Below are 15028 nucleotides of genomic sequence, written 5' to 3'. Positions count from 1 at the left end.
AATATAGAGTCATCTCTTTAAACAATAAATTCAAATAGCTATGTAGGAGATCTTTTTTTTTTTCAGCTAGACTCCTATAGTTTTTTCCTTGAAGTTCTTGACATTTATTTTATACCTGTTTTCATAAGGTTTTAACACTCTATACTATATTCACATATAGAGAACCTCTCCTCCAATACTTAACCATTAAAAAAAAAATCTTAATAGGGAAAGTAAGATTATTCTTTTTTCAATACGAAAACGTTTTTCTTTTTATTGCTGCATCTATGGCATGGAAGTTCCCAGACTAGGGGTCGAATTGGAGCTGCAGCTGCTGGGCTATGCCACAGCCACGCAGGATCCAAGCCATATCTGTGACTTATGCCACAGCTTGCAGGAACACCGGATCCTTAACTCACTGAGTGAGGCTAGGGATCAAACCCACATCCTCACAAACATTATGTTGGGTTCTTAACCCGCTGAGTCACAACAGGAACCCTTCAATATGAAAATTCTTAATCTTAGCAATGCTATTTCTACCAAATAGATTTTTAATAGTAGTATTGACTAAAAACATAAGCTACCTGGGTACATATAGGAAATGCAGTGAAGAATTAACTGAGGGTGTGGTACTTTGTGAATCCCCACATTCTTACCAGGTTTTGAAGAGAAAATTCATCAGTAGGCTTCATTCAAATATTTCCCTGTATCAAAGAAGTAATGCAACCTAAATTTATATTTTATTTCTACTTCTATCAAAGATGACACTTGAATCAAATTTATCCCCTCCTTGAAACAATTAAAAAATTAAATATAATATATAAACAATGGTTTTTAAGACATAAATATCAGACAATAGGCAGTAATTTCTAAGAGATGGGAAACAAAAGTGACCGCCATGATTTCTCTCAGCTTATTGCCTGGAGTTTCTAGCCACAGGACAGGAAGGGAAATCCCAGGAAAAAGATGGAGTTTAGGGAAGCCAAGGCAGCTAAAATTTACAAAGCAGAGTGCTAGAGATGAAAGCCACACACAAAAAAACTCTGGAGACATACAAAGGGTCCTTCTTTTGTCATCAGCTGAGTACTACTGACCAGCCCATACATGTCAGAATATTACCTACAGTTAGAGAAAAAAAAACACTTGATAGCTTTAGAGAGAATTATACTTGAAGATCACACAGGCCAGCACAGTTCTTGTTCTCACCAATCAGAGAGGAAAATTTCATAATTCATGGGACATCTGGTATAGTACTCAGAAGAGTTTTGCCTCATTCATGGGGAAAATTAGGCCTGGACTACATCTTCCCAAGTAACTTAAGTGCATCAAAACAAAGTTTAAGAATATTTACAAGAAATGCAAAAATATCTAGCATTCAATAAGGTAAAATTCAAAATGTCTATCATCCAACCAATAATTATCAGGCAAGAGAAGCAGGAAAATACAATTCATAATGAGGAGAAACTCAATTAATCAAAACTGACACAGATTATAGCTAATAGGTAGAAGGAAATAAAGTGAAATCAAACAAAATATTCAACCCCCTCCAAAGGTAGTAAAAGTAAAAAAGAGACACAAAGAAGAAACAGAATAGAAAACAACAGCAAGATGGTAGGAGTTCCCTGGCAGCTCAGTGGGTTAAAGACCTGCTGTTGTTACTGCTGTGGCTCTGGTTACTGCTGTAGCATGGTTCAATCCCTGACTTGTGGGTGCAGCCCAAAAAAACAAAAAAATCAAGAGGGCAGACTCTAACCCACTCGTATGGATCCCATTACATGTAAAGGTGTAAGCACTCCAATTAAAAGGCAAAGACTATTAAATTGAAGACCCAAATATGCTGCCTAAGAGAAACTTCATTTTAAATATAAAGACATAATAGGTTAAATGTAAAAGGATGGAAAAGATATGTCATCCTAGCACTTATCAAAAGGATACTAAAGGAATGAAAAAACTATTGATAAACATGACCAAATAAACATGTAGAACATACCAACAAACAGCAGAAAGGTACATGACACATTCACCAAGATGAACTACTCTGAGCCATAAAATAAGTCTCAATAATTTAAAAAGAATCCTAATCACAGAAAGTACATTTTCTGGCCTCAACAGAATTAGGAATTAATAACAGAAAAATCTTGGAAAAACCTCCAAATAATACACTTTTAAATAACTCATTGGTTGGAGTTTCTGCTGTGGCTCAGGTTAAAAATATGACTGCCACAGCTTGGGTTCAATCCCAGGCCCAGCATAGTATGTTCAAGGATCCCACTGTGTAGGTCACAACTGTGGCTCGGATTCAATCCCCTAACCAGGGAACTTCCATACATGCTGCAGGTGCAGCTATACCTCCCCCAAAAAACAACCCCCCCCCGCCCCCGACCAAACCCCATAGAGTTTCTGCTGTGGCACAACAGAATTGGCAGCATTCTGGGAGCACTTGGATGCAGGTTCAATTCTGGGCCCAGCATAGTGGGTTAAGGATCCAAGGTTGCTGCAGCTTAGGCTTAGGATGTGACTGCAGCTTGGATCTGAGCCCTGGCCCTGGAACTCCATATACCATGAGGCAGTCAAAAAATGGAAAAAAAAAAAAAAAAAAGATAAAGAAAGAAAGAAAACATATAACCCACTGATCAAAGGGAAATTAGAAAATAGTTTGATCTGAATAAAAATGAAAATTTATGGGATATTAACTTATCAAAACATGAGATGCTGGAGTTCCCTTGCAGCACAGTAGGTTAAGGACCCAGTGTTGTCACCACAGTGACCCAGATTGCTGCTGTGGCATGAGTTTGATCCCTGGCCTGGGAACTTCTACATGCCGTGGGCATGGCCCAAAAAAAAACTCCCACACAACATGAGATGCAGCTAAGGTAGTGATTAGAGAGAAATTTATGACTCTTAATGCCTATATTAGAAAAGTATCAAATTAATAACCTCGGTTGCCATGTTAAGAAACTAAAAGAAAGAAAATTAAACCCTTAATAAGCAGAGGAAAAAAATAAGAATCAGAGTGAAAATCAGTGAAACAGAAAACAGTAAAATTACAGAGAAAAATCAGTAAAACTAAAAGCTGGTTCTTTGAGATGATCAAAAGCTGCTAAGTCTCTAGCAAGACTGATCAGCAAAAAGACACAAACTTTTAACATCAGGCTAACAGAGTTAACACTGCTACATATTCTATAGTAGTATACTAAAAGCACAATAAAGGAAAATTATGAACAACTTTACGATAATACATTGAAAACAAATGAAATAGACAATTCCTTAAAGGACGCAGACTAATAAAGCTCATACATAAATAAACAATCTGAATAGCTCTGTTAAAATATTGAATCTGTAACTTTCTCACAAAGGTTACTATAGGTCCAAATGATTTCCCTGGTGAATTCTACCAAACATTTAACTAAAATATAATATTGTACAGAATACCTTCCAGAAGAGGAGGGAATACTTCTCAACTCATTCTATGGGACAGTATTACCCTGATCCAAAACCAAAAGACATTACAAGAAAACTACAAACTAATTCATCAATTATGAACATAGACATAGTATTTTATTTTTATTTTTTATTTTTTTTCTTTTTGCCTTTTCTAGGGCCGCTCCAGCGGCACATGGAGGTTCCCAGGCTAAGGGTCTAATCGGAGCTGTAGCCACCAGCCTACGCCAGAGCCGCAGCAATATGGGATCCAAGCTACATCTGTAACCTACACCACAGCTCATAGCAACGGTGGATCGTTAACCCACTGAGCAAGGATAGGATCGAACCTGAAACCTCATGGTTCCTAGTCAGATTCGTTAACCACTGGGCCACGACAGGAACTCCTAGACATAGTATTTTAAACAAAACTTTATCAATATATTTAAAAATACATCAGAATCAAGTAGTATTTATCCTAGTAATTCAAAGCTGGCTTTGCCATGTTAACATATTAAAATTATTTAAAAGCCACAGTCATTTCAATAGATACAGAAAAACATTCGAAAAAATTCAACACCCAATCTTGATTAAAACAAAACACCTGCTACCTGAAGTCTCAGCAAGACTGTATCAGGAAAAAGACACAACTATTAACATCAGGATGATGGAGTAAACTACAAATAGCTAGAAATTTGCTCAATCTTATATATGAAAAATCTACAGCTAACATCATTACTTAATGGTGGAAGACTGAATGTTTTCACCTAATATGAAAAGGCAAGAATGTTTGCTTATCGAAATGCAAAAATCAATTGTATTTCTATACACTAGTGATAAACCATTGCAAATTGAAATTTTAAAAAATACCATTTAGAACAGCTTCAAAAATATGAAATAGTTAAGAATATAACAAAAGACGTCTTAGATCTGTATACTGAAAACCACAAAACCGATGAAATTCAAAAAGACCTAAATAAATGGAGAGATATTATCATATTCATGGATCAGAAGGCTCTTTTCTCTCTCTCTAAATATATATGTACATTCTTTGCAAATATGATCTACCAATTTAATGCAAGCCCAATCAAAATTCCAACATTACTTTGCGGAAAAAATTGACAACCTCATTCTAAAGTGCACATGGAAATGTGGAAATGCAAAGACTCCAGAATAGCCAAAGCAGCTTTGTAAAAGATTAACAAAGTTGACTTATTCTACCAAATTTCAAGCTTAATTAGTAGTAAGTTATAGTCACCAATAAAGTATGGTACTGATATAAACAAAGAGAAAAATGAATTGGTCTACTTTTTTTAAAAGTTAAACTATTGACTGATGATCAGCTGATTTTCAACAAAAGTGCAAAGGCAATTCAGTGTAGGAAAATCTTTCCAGTAAGTGGTGCTATCTTGATTACATTGTTCATCAAGTGCAAAAAATCCCACTTTTATTCATACTTTGGACTATATAAAAACATTAACCCGCAAATGAATATGAGACCTAAATTAAAACTGATCACAAGTGTTAGTGAGGATGTGGAACAAGTGGAACTCATAAACTGCTGGTGGGAATATAAATGATGCAATAATTTTGGAAAACATTGTGGAAATTTCTTAAGAAGTTAAACATATGAAGATTCCACTTTTTATATTTACCCAAAAGAAATGAGCCATATGTTCATAAAAAGACTTGTATGAGAAAGTTTGTGTAGTTTATTTAAATAGCCTCAAACTGCTGGAAATAACCCCAAAGACCATCAATAAGTGAATGGATAAACAAATTTTGTTATATCCATACAAATGAATATCACCTAGCAACAAGAAAGAATGCACTATTGATACCTGCTACAACGTGCTGTTGCATGAAAGCAAAAAAAAAAAAAGAGAGAAAGAACACCACTCTGTACATATTGCATAATTCCATTTACATAAAATTTTAAATAATATAAACTAATCTCTATGGTGATGAGTGTTTGCTTGGGAGGGAAGGATTACAAAAGGCATGAGGAATTTTTGGTGGAGATGAATATGTACATTTTGATTGTGATTATGGTTTCACAGGTATATACAATTGTCAAACATCAAATTTTACACTTTAAATATGTGCAATTTATTATATTAATTATACCTCCTCAATAAAGCTGTTTAACAAGTTCAGTAAAAATCAATGAAAAGCCATTTAGATTTATCAGAGGAATTAATCCACACATTTCTATCAGATTATGTCTTTGAAATTTGGCTTATTTTACATCTTTAAATACTAATTAACTTGATATATACACTCACATTTCGAAAAATAAAATATTTAAAACTGTGGCAAAACTCTCCACTTGAAAGCTACTGAACAACAAATATTTCTTTTGTCTAAAATATTGCTCTATTTCTCATTCTCACTTCTACAGGCAAGTATAATGACATTTCAATATGCATTTAAATCAGATATAAAAATATAAGCATAGGAATAAACCTGTTAGCAGTCTAAATTTGCTGTCAAAGTCTTTGACATCCTACTGGCTCACTTTAACTTTTTCCTATACTTTTATTGTTTGCCTCTGGACAAGTTCTGACAGTCAATTTTGCATCTGGTCTTCTGATCTTCAAGTATCAGAAGGAAGAGAAGATGAAAAAGATGGGCAGGTTTTTGAAAACTGTTAGCAGCATGCAATTCTGTTGAGGAAGAATGAGCAGTGATTCCTCATGTTATGCATTTAAGAATTTTATTTAAACCTAAAAAAAATGACTTATTTTCATCAGACTTTAAATAAACTGGTAGAGTTCCAGGAAACATATAAAGCTCTTATTAAATCTGAATAGGTGCTATTTCTATCGAAAACTATGCAAAGGTAGACGAAATTAAAACTTGAAGCTTAAGATGATAGGCTTTATTGTATCAATTATACCTCAACTTAAAAATGTTAATTTGCTAAATACATTCAGAAAAATTCCAATTTTGTTGTTTCTACTCCCAAATGACATTTTGAGAAGGAGAGGGGAGGAGATGGGGGTGGTGGTCTTTACCACTGTCTCTATCTCCTTCTCACACTAACTAGTTTCTTTTAATTAAAATTTCCAGAAATGGGAGTTCCCACTGTGTTACAACAGGATTGGCGGCATCTCTGCAGTGCCAGGACACAGGTTTGAACACTGACCTGGCACAGTGGGTTAAAGGATCCAGCGTTGTGGCAGCTGCAGCATAGGTCGCAATTGCTGCTCGGATCTGATCCTTGGCTGGGGAAACTCCATGTGCCGTGGGGTGGCCAAAAGAGAAAAAAAAATTGCAGAAATGATTTGGAAGTCATCTTTTGAAGATTTAAATACTCAGCAAACATTTAAAAAATACTGATTTTGAAGAAAAGGTAGACATGTTTTCCTGAACATAATTTTATTTTATTTTATTTTGTTTTTTTTTTGTCTTTTGTCTTTTTGTCTGTTGTTGTTGCTATTTCTTGGGCTGCTCCCGCGGCATATGGAGGTTCCCAGGCTAGGGGTTAAATCGGAGCTGTAGCCACCGGCCTACGCCAGAGCCACAGCAACGCGGGATCCGAGCAGCGTCTGCAGCCTACACCACAGCTCATGGCAATGCCGGATCATTAACCCACTGAGCAAGGGCAGGGACCGAACCCGCAACCTCATGGTTCCTAGTCGGATTCGTTAACCACTGCGCCATGATGGGAACTCCCTGAACATAATTTTAAAATGTAGAGTGCACTTTCAGTTTTCCATGAAAAATTTCAGGGTGCTTACTGAAAACAACAAAACATTTTGGTATGACAGTCTTACTATCCTGAAATTCATTTCCTTGAAAACTCAATTTTTCCAAACAGCAGAGTACTACCTAGTGTTCTTTCTTCAACAAATGTTTATTTCATCTTATATTTCTTTGAATAATCATGTCTACATAATCAAACTGTGTGGTAGTAGATGGTTAACAGACATCTGAACAAGGTACACTTAGTTTTTCCAATGTTGAGAATTTTATCATAGATTATGATTATGCCTCATTACAGATACTGATTGAAATTAACTGCCAAATGTCCCTAGCGACAGTTTCCCAAACTTAAAAATGGAAGGCAGGGAACTGTGCTTTCTTTTTAAGGTGTTATAGTTTGCATTAATTCATATACTCTAAAGCAAATTTATTAGATACAATTCAACACTACTCATTTATATTAATCAAGTAAGACTTTTTCATATCTAGTTTCAGAGTCCTTTTAAGAGACATTTCTTCCTTTTATTCTTTTATGTATATATTACACTCATCTGTAAAGAATGAGAACTACATTTCATGGTCTTGCCCAAGAGAAACTTAATTTTGTGCAAATGAACTACCAAGAGAATTAATCTCAAACCACTTCATTTGTCCTTGGATGCCTGCATTTTTTTTTTTTTTTTTTTTGCTTTTTAGAGCTGCATCCCCAACATATGGAAGTTCCCAGGCTTGAATTGGAGATGCAGCTGCTGGCCTACGTCACAGCCACAGCAACGAAGGATCCAAGCCGAATCTGCGACCTACACCACAGTCCAAAGCTGATCAAGGCCAGGGATCAAACCCACATCCTCACGGATACTAGTTGGGTTCATTACACCTGAGCCACAACGGGAGCTCCCGCCTGTAATTTTTAAAGAGCATTATTTTCGCACTTTTTGCATAGTAGGATGGTATTTTTTTGTACAGGAGTATGCTGTATATGGACATAGAGGTCTATAATTAGCATGTTACAGGACTACTGTCCCTGTGAATGCCTTCCTAGCCTTCTAAACGTTGTCTTCTTAGACAACCCACCTCTGTTGATATTTCTGCTACTTCTAATACTAAATGTTTTTTTTTTAAAGGGTTATCAACTTTCAGCCTTCACACAGTCTCAATTTTTAAAGATATCATCAGAAACCATTTCTATTATAAACCTACAAATTAAGTGATTTTTTTTTTTTAGTTATCACTAAGTTGAATGATCAATAATTTTGCTGTCAAAAATCATCCTGGGAAGAACAGGAATGGGTGGGTGTCAAGGGATGGATGGGGTCTCCCGTATATAAGCCATTCCATACATCTAATAGTTCCTGAAACCTACCCCACTCCTGTCCTTCCCAGGATAGTTTTACATACTACATAGTTGAGAATTTACCCTTCCCACTGGAAGACTGCCCTGGAGAAAAATTTAAAAGACCAATCAAGTAACTTTGAAATGGCAAGGATTAGCTCAATGTAGATATAACATTTTCAGTCCTACTTTTAAACTGAAGATGAATTGGCTGAAGGTATTAGTGATTAGAACGCCCCCACCCCCACTTGCCTGAAGATAAGTTTGAACATATAAAATAATTTAATTAAATATTAGCTTCTCCTTTTACAGTGGGCAATCAGTGCAAGAGGTGTAGGAAGAGCATATTGGAATAAAATGGTCTGTGGAGTGAACCACCAATGTGGTTAATTAGTTTGTACACAACTGAATGAATGACAGCTGATTTAGTTCAACATACCTTCACAAACTAACTGGCTTCCCAATCACACGTTAATTTGAAAACTTATCACAAGGATTAGTAACTAAAGTCTTTACTTTCATTATATAGTTACTACTGAGTAAAAACTCAAGGATGAACATTCCTACTAATGTAAGGGATTCTATTTCTCCCACATCAAACTTTTCTAATTTTATTTTATTTTTTAATTTTTATTTATTTATTTTTTTGTCTTTTTTTGCTATTTCTTGGGCCGCTCCCGTGGCATATGGAGGTTCCCAGGCTAGGGGTTGAATCGGAGCTGTAGCCACCGGCCTACGCCAGAGCCACAGCAACGCTGGATCCGAGCCGCGTCTGCAACCTACAATACAGCTCACAGGCAACGCCGGATCGTTAACCCACTGAGCAAGGGCAGGGACCGACCCCCCAACCTCATGGTTCCTAGTCAGATTCGTTAACCACTGCGCCACGACGGGAACTCCACTTTTCTAATTTTAAGTGAAATATATACAATATATGCAATAATGCACAATCATGAAGTCCACACAATCAGTGTATTATGATACATTGTCTTTTTTTTTTTGGCTTTTTAGGGCCACACCCACAGCATATGGAGGTTCCCAGGCTAGGAGTCTTATTGGAGCTACAGCTGCTGGCCTATGCCACAGTCACAGCCACGCCAGATCCGAACTGTATCTGTAACCTACACCACAGCTCATGGCAATGCCCAGATCCTTAACCCACCAAGCAAGGCCAGGGATCAAACCTGAAACCTCATAATTCCTAGTCGGATTTGTTTCTGCTGTGCCACTCATGATGGGAACTCCTGATACACTGTATTTCTAACTTGAAAAGTTTCAGTGATTCTACTTTCAATTATATATTCCTTAATACATTTCTATACATGCTGTAAAGTTGTACATAAGATTACTCAAAATAATTACAAATTAAATATGGTAGTAACATCATCAAAAAATTCTTAAAACACAGATCAGTCAGTGGGATAGGACTGAAAGCCCAAAGGTTAACCCACACATGCATGGTCACCTCATCTACGACAAAGAACGTGAGACTATACAATGGAAAAAAGACAATCTCTTTCAATAAGTGGACAGCTACAGGTAAAAAAAATGAAATTAGAACATCCTCTAACACCATACACAAAAATAAACTTGAAATGGATTAAAAGACCTAAACATAAGGTTAAATACTATAAAACTCCTAGAGGAAAATAGGCAGAACACTCTCTGACATAAATTCCAGCAGTGTCTTTTTTGATCCATTTCCTAGAGTAGTGAAAATAAAAACAAAAATAAATGGGACTTAATTAAACTTAAAAGCTTCTGTAGAGCAAAGGGAATCATTAAAAAAATGAAGAGACAACTCACAGAATGGGAGAAAAATCTTTGCAAATAAAGTAACTGACAAGGGATTAATCTCTAAGATACACATCTCATATACATATATAAACACACAACCCAATCAAAAAATAGAAGATCTAAATAGACACTTCTCCAAAGACAAACAGATGGACACAAGCACATAAATATGCTCACCATCACTAATTATTAGAGAAATGCAAATGAGGTATCATCTTATACCAGTCAGAATGGTCACCATCAAAAAGTCTACAAACTGAAGTTCCCTTGTGGCACAGGGGATTAAGGATCTGGCATCATCACTGCAGTGGCTCAGGCTGCTGCTCTGGTGCAGGTTTAATCTCTGACCCAGATTCCACATGGCCCCCAAGCAGGTTAAAAAAAAAAAAGTCTACAAACAATAAATGCTGGAGAGGGTGTGGAGAAAAGGGATCCCTCCTACACTATAAATTGGTACAACCGCTAGGAAAACAGTATAGAGATGTCTTAAAAAACTAAATACAGAACTACTATATGACCCAGCAATCCCATCCCTGGGCATATATCTGGGAAAAAACATAATTTCAAAGGATACATTCACCCCAATGTCCACTGTAGCACTATTTACAATAGCTAAGACATGGAAGCAACCTAAATGTCCATTAACATAGGAATGGATAAAGAACACGTGGTACATACATAAAATAGAATATTACTTTGCCATAAAAAGGACAAAACAATGCAATTTGCAGCAACTCAGATGGACCTAGAGATTATCATATTAAGCAAAGTCAAATATCATATGGTATCAGTTGAATGTGGAATCTAATTAAAAAAATACAAAAGAACTTATAGAACAGAAACAAACCAAGATTTTTTTTTTTTTTTTTGCTTTTCAGGGTCAAACCTGTGGCACATTGGAGGTGTCTGGGCTAGCAGTTGAATTGGAGCTGAAGCTGCTGGCCTACGCCACAGCCACAGCACCACAGGATCCGAGCCACGTCTGGGACCTACACCACAGCTCACAGCAACACCAGATCCTTAACCCAATAAGCAAGGCCAGGGATTGAACCTGTGTTCTCATGGATGCTAGTCAGATTCGTTAACTGCTGAGCCATGACGGGAACTCCAAACCCAGAGATTTTGAAATCAAACTTGGGGTTACCAAAAGGGAAAATCATGGTGGGGAGGGATAAACTGGGAGGACAGGACTGGCACATACACATCATTTTATACAGAACAGACGACTAAGAAGGTCTGCTATATAGCACAGGGAAGTCTCACTAAATGTTCTGAAATAATCTATATGGGAAAAAATAATGGATCTATGTATATATGTAACTGCTTTATTTTGCAGTAAGCCTGAAGCGAATACAACATTGTATATCAACTATACCCTCCCCAAATTTTAAAATAAAATGGGTTTTAATAAGCAAAAAAATCTAAGTATTCGACAAAATTTAAATACAAAATAACTGAAAAGTTTGCCTCTAGTCTGATAGAAAAGGCATTCCTGTTATGTACTTGCCATTTCATAACTTTATATTTCATAGCCTTACATAGCTGTAACTTTCCCCTTCTAAATTGTATATTCAAATTAGGCAGAGACCAAACAAGTCTTAAGCTAAGCCATATAGTTCATACTATCTGTAGTGCTTAATAGAAGTGCCTTATTTGTGAAAAACAAAAATATGTTAATCAAATGAAGCATTGTTTCTCTTTTTTGCCTACTAACAGAAAGCAATTAACAAGGAAAGGATAAACATGCAACATTAAAACAGGGGTGGGGATGGGGTAGGGATTGGAGAGTATTTGAAAAATGCATTTTGTACTAATTTCATTTAGATTTACTTCTGAAGATTTTATGATATGGATATTGCTAAATTCTAGTTTTGAGTTTGAATGCTGTGGGCTTCTACTAATTTCTACCTTTTTAGTTTTCATTAAATGAAAAACAAGGTATTTATTCAGAGAATACTGCTAAACAATGAGACAATGCACCTGATAAAAGACAAAAACTCAAAACAGGATTTTCGTAATCCACCTTGCATCTGGTATTCCTTGAGATACATTCATTACAAATGTATATGAGTTCATATTGTACAAATGCACTGTATTAAGTACCTGGAAGCTTTAAAATAATATTATATTTATCAGAATCACAGATCTGAATTTTATATATAGAGTGAATAGTCTGTGGCCTGTGATCCTGAAAGCTCTTCATAAAATATGAATAGAACACACACAATACTATTAATTATGTGTCAACCCCCCCCCCCCCCACTTTTTAGGGCCACACCCAAGGCATATGGAGGTTCCCAAGCTAGGGGGTTGAATTTGAGCTTTAGTTGCTGGCCTATAACACAGCCACAGCAAAGCAGGATCCAAGCCATGTCTGTGACCCACACCACAGCTTAGGGCAATGCCGGATCCTTAACCCACTGAGCGAGGCCAGGGATCAAACCCATAATCTCATGGCTCCTAGTTGGATTTGTTTCCTCTGTGCCACACCCGAGAACTCCAATTATGTCAACTCTGTCACAAACTCCCTCTATCCACTTTGTGTTTTAAAACCTGAGCACAGATGCAATGCCTTCTTAATCTGCTGCACCTACATGTCTGATCCTGTCGCTTCATTCTTATCACATTCTAAATTACTTAATGGTCAGAACTAGTTAAAGTGTTAAAAATGTGGTACAAAATTACATAATTTTATATCAGTCCATCCATATGGTGGGTTTATGGTATTAAGTAAACCATTTGTGCTAAAAAAGTTAAAATTCATAATTTAACTATTTTGCATTAGAAAGATTCTGATGAGGGAGTTCCTGTCATGGCTTAGTGGTTAACCAACCTAAGATCCATGAGGATGTGGGTTCAATCCCTGGTCTCTCTCAGTGGGTTAAGAATCCATGCATTGCCATGAGCTATGCTGTAGGTTGCAGACGTGGCTTGCATCTGGCGTTGCTACAGCTGTGGCATAGGCCAGCAGCCATAACTCCGATTTGACCCCTAGCTTGGGAACTTCCACATGCCACAGATGCAGCCCTAAAAAGAAAAACAAAACAAAAGATTCTGAGGAACAAAGAATCATTATTATGGGCTGTAACTGATATTGAGTATAGGATAAAAAGTGTATAGGCTGATGTAATCTAGATGTTAAAGAGAAAATGAAAACTTTTCATGTTTGGTAAAATGATCTCACTTTACAAAGTATAAGGAAATAAGCACAAAACTGTAGTTCTCCTGTGGAAGGCTTACATAATAAGTTTCTAAATTTCTAAACCATATACCTTTAAAAATGAAGTTACATAATTACAATTAGGTTACAGAGACCTATAATGTTAACGATGGGATTATATAAAAGAAATTTGTAAGGAAAAACTATTTAAAGTTATGTGTACATGGGTTTGAAAAACAAGAGCCAAACTCAGAGTTATTATACTAATAAGACAAGGTAACTGCACTGTGAACAATATAGCCATACCTTGGAAATGCTGCAGGTTCAGTTCACCACAATAAAGTGCATATTGCTGTATGGTGAGTCACGTAAATTTGTTCTCCAGTACGTATAAAAGTTTATGTGAGACTGAACTGTGCAACAGTACTATATCTTAAAAAGTTTAAACGTTAAAAAATAGCAATAACAACGCTGTGGTAAAAATGATGCCAAGAGACTCACTCGAAGCAGGGATGCTACCTTCAATTTGTTAAAAAATGCAATGTTGGCATTTTATTGCACTTTGCTGAGCAAATCTATCAGACATTTTTCCAACAGCATTTGCTTGCTTTGTGACTCTATGTCACATTTTAGTAATTCTTATAATAGTTCAGACTTTTTCATTACTATGTTTTAATGATCTATGGTCAGTAATCTTTGATATTAACACAATGCCTTCCTGAAAGCTGGGATGACAGTATTTTTTAGCAGTATTTTAAAATTGAGGAATGTACATTGTTTTTTAGACATAACAGACATACTGTAAACCTAACTTTTATGAAACCAAAATATTTGTGATTCACTTTGTTATTGTATTTCGCAACAATCTGCACAATTCACTTTGTATTGTGGTGGTCTGGAACTGAACCCTCAGTAACTCCAATGTATCCCTGAATACGTTAATTTAGAAGCAAATTTTGCATTTTGATTTTCTCAGATTAAAATGCTTTTTTGTGTTCTCCGAACATATATTGTTTTCCTTTCTTTTCTTTTCTTTTTTTTTTGGCTGCACCCATGGCAAATGGAAATTTCCCCTCCAAGGATCAAATCTGAGTCACATCTGTGACCTACGCTGATGCAGAGACAATGCTGGATCCTTAACCCACTGTGCCAGAGCAGGTACTCCACATACATTGGTTTTCTAATGGAAGACACTTAAGGGCAGGATAGATGAAGGCTGTCCTAAATTTAAAGAATTGTGCCTATCAAAAATTATGTCTACAATGCAGCATATTCCCTTTAACTTACTGATTAAAGAAATATTGGCTTTCAAAATCACATGCTTGCTGTAAGGCAGTAATACTTTAAATTGAAAATGTTTAGGGGAAAGGGTGGGGGTTAAGTTAGGGGTCTGGAATTAACATATACACACTACTATATACAAAACAGATGAACAACAAGGACCTACTGTATAGCACAGGGGACTACATTCAATATCTTGTAATAATAACCTATAACGGAAAAGAATCTGAAAAAGAATAAATATACATATATAAATAATCAAATAACTTTGGTGTACACCTAAAACTAACACATTTTAAATCAATTGTATTTCAATATTTTAATTCTTAAATGTTTCATTATTCACTAAC

The 15028-nt window shown here is 36.0% G+C and overlaps 1 long non-coding RNA gene across 1 annotated transcript; it reads right to left on the bottom strand.

Annotated features, from left to right (window-relative positions):
- Positions 1-5075: 5075 nt before the first annotated feature.
- On the bottom strand, positions 5076-7165 carry LOC146396035 (uncharacterized). Its single transcript, XR_014829340.1, has 2 exons — positions 6548-7165; positions 5076-6065 (listed from the first exon to the last, which is right to left on the bottom strand). It is a non-coding gene; the product is annotated as an uncharacterized LOC146396035 (long non-coding RNA).
- Between the last annotated feature and the right edge of the window lie 7863 nt (positions 7166-15028).

The sequence above is a fragment of the Sus scrofa genome, chromosome 15 (genome assembly GCF_054392235.1).
Source record: "Sus scrofa isolate SSC_HxYL_T2T_F1_AM1 chromosome 15, Sscrofa_HxYL_maternal_Yorkshire_Landrace_v2.0, whole genome shotgun sequence".
Lineage (NCBI taxonomy): Eukaryota > Metazoa > Chordata > Mammalia > Artiodactyla > Suidae > Sus > Sus scrofa.
The sequence above is the reverse complement of the archived record's forward strand: the minus strand, read 5'-3'. Positions and strand labels throughout refer to the sequence as shown.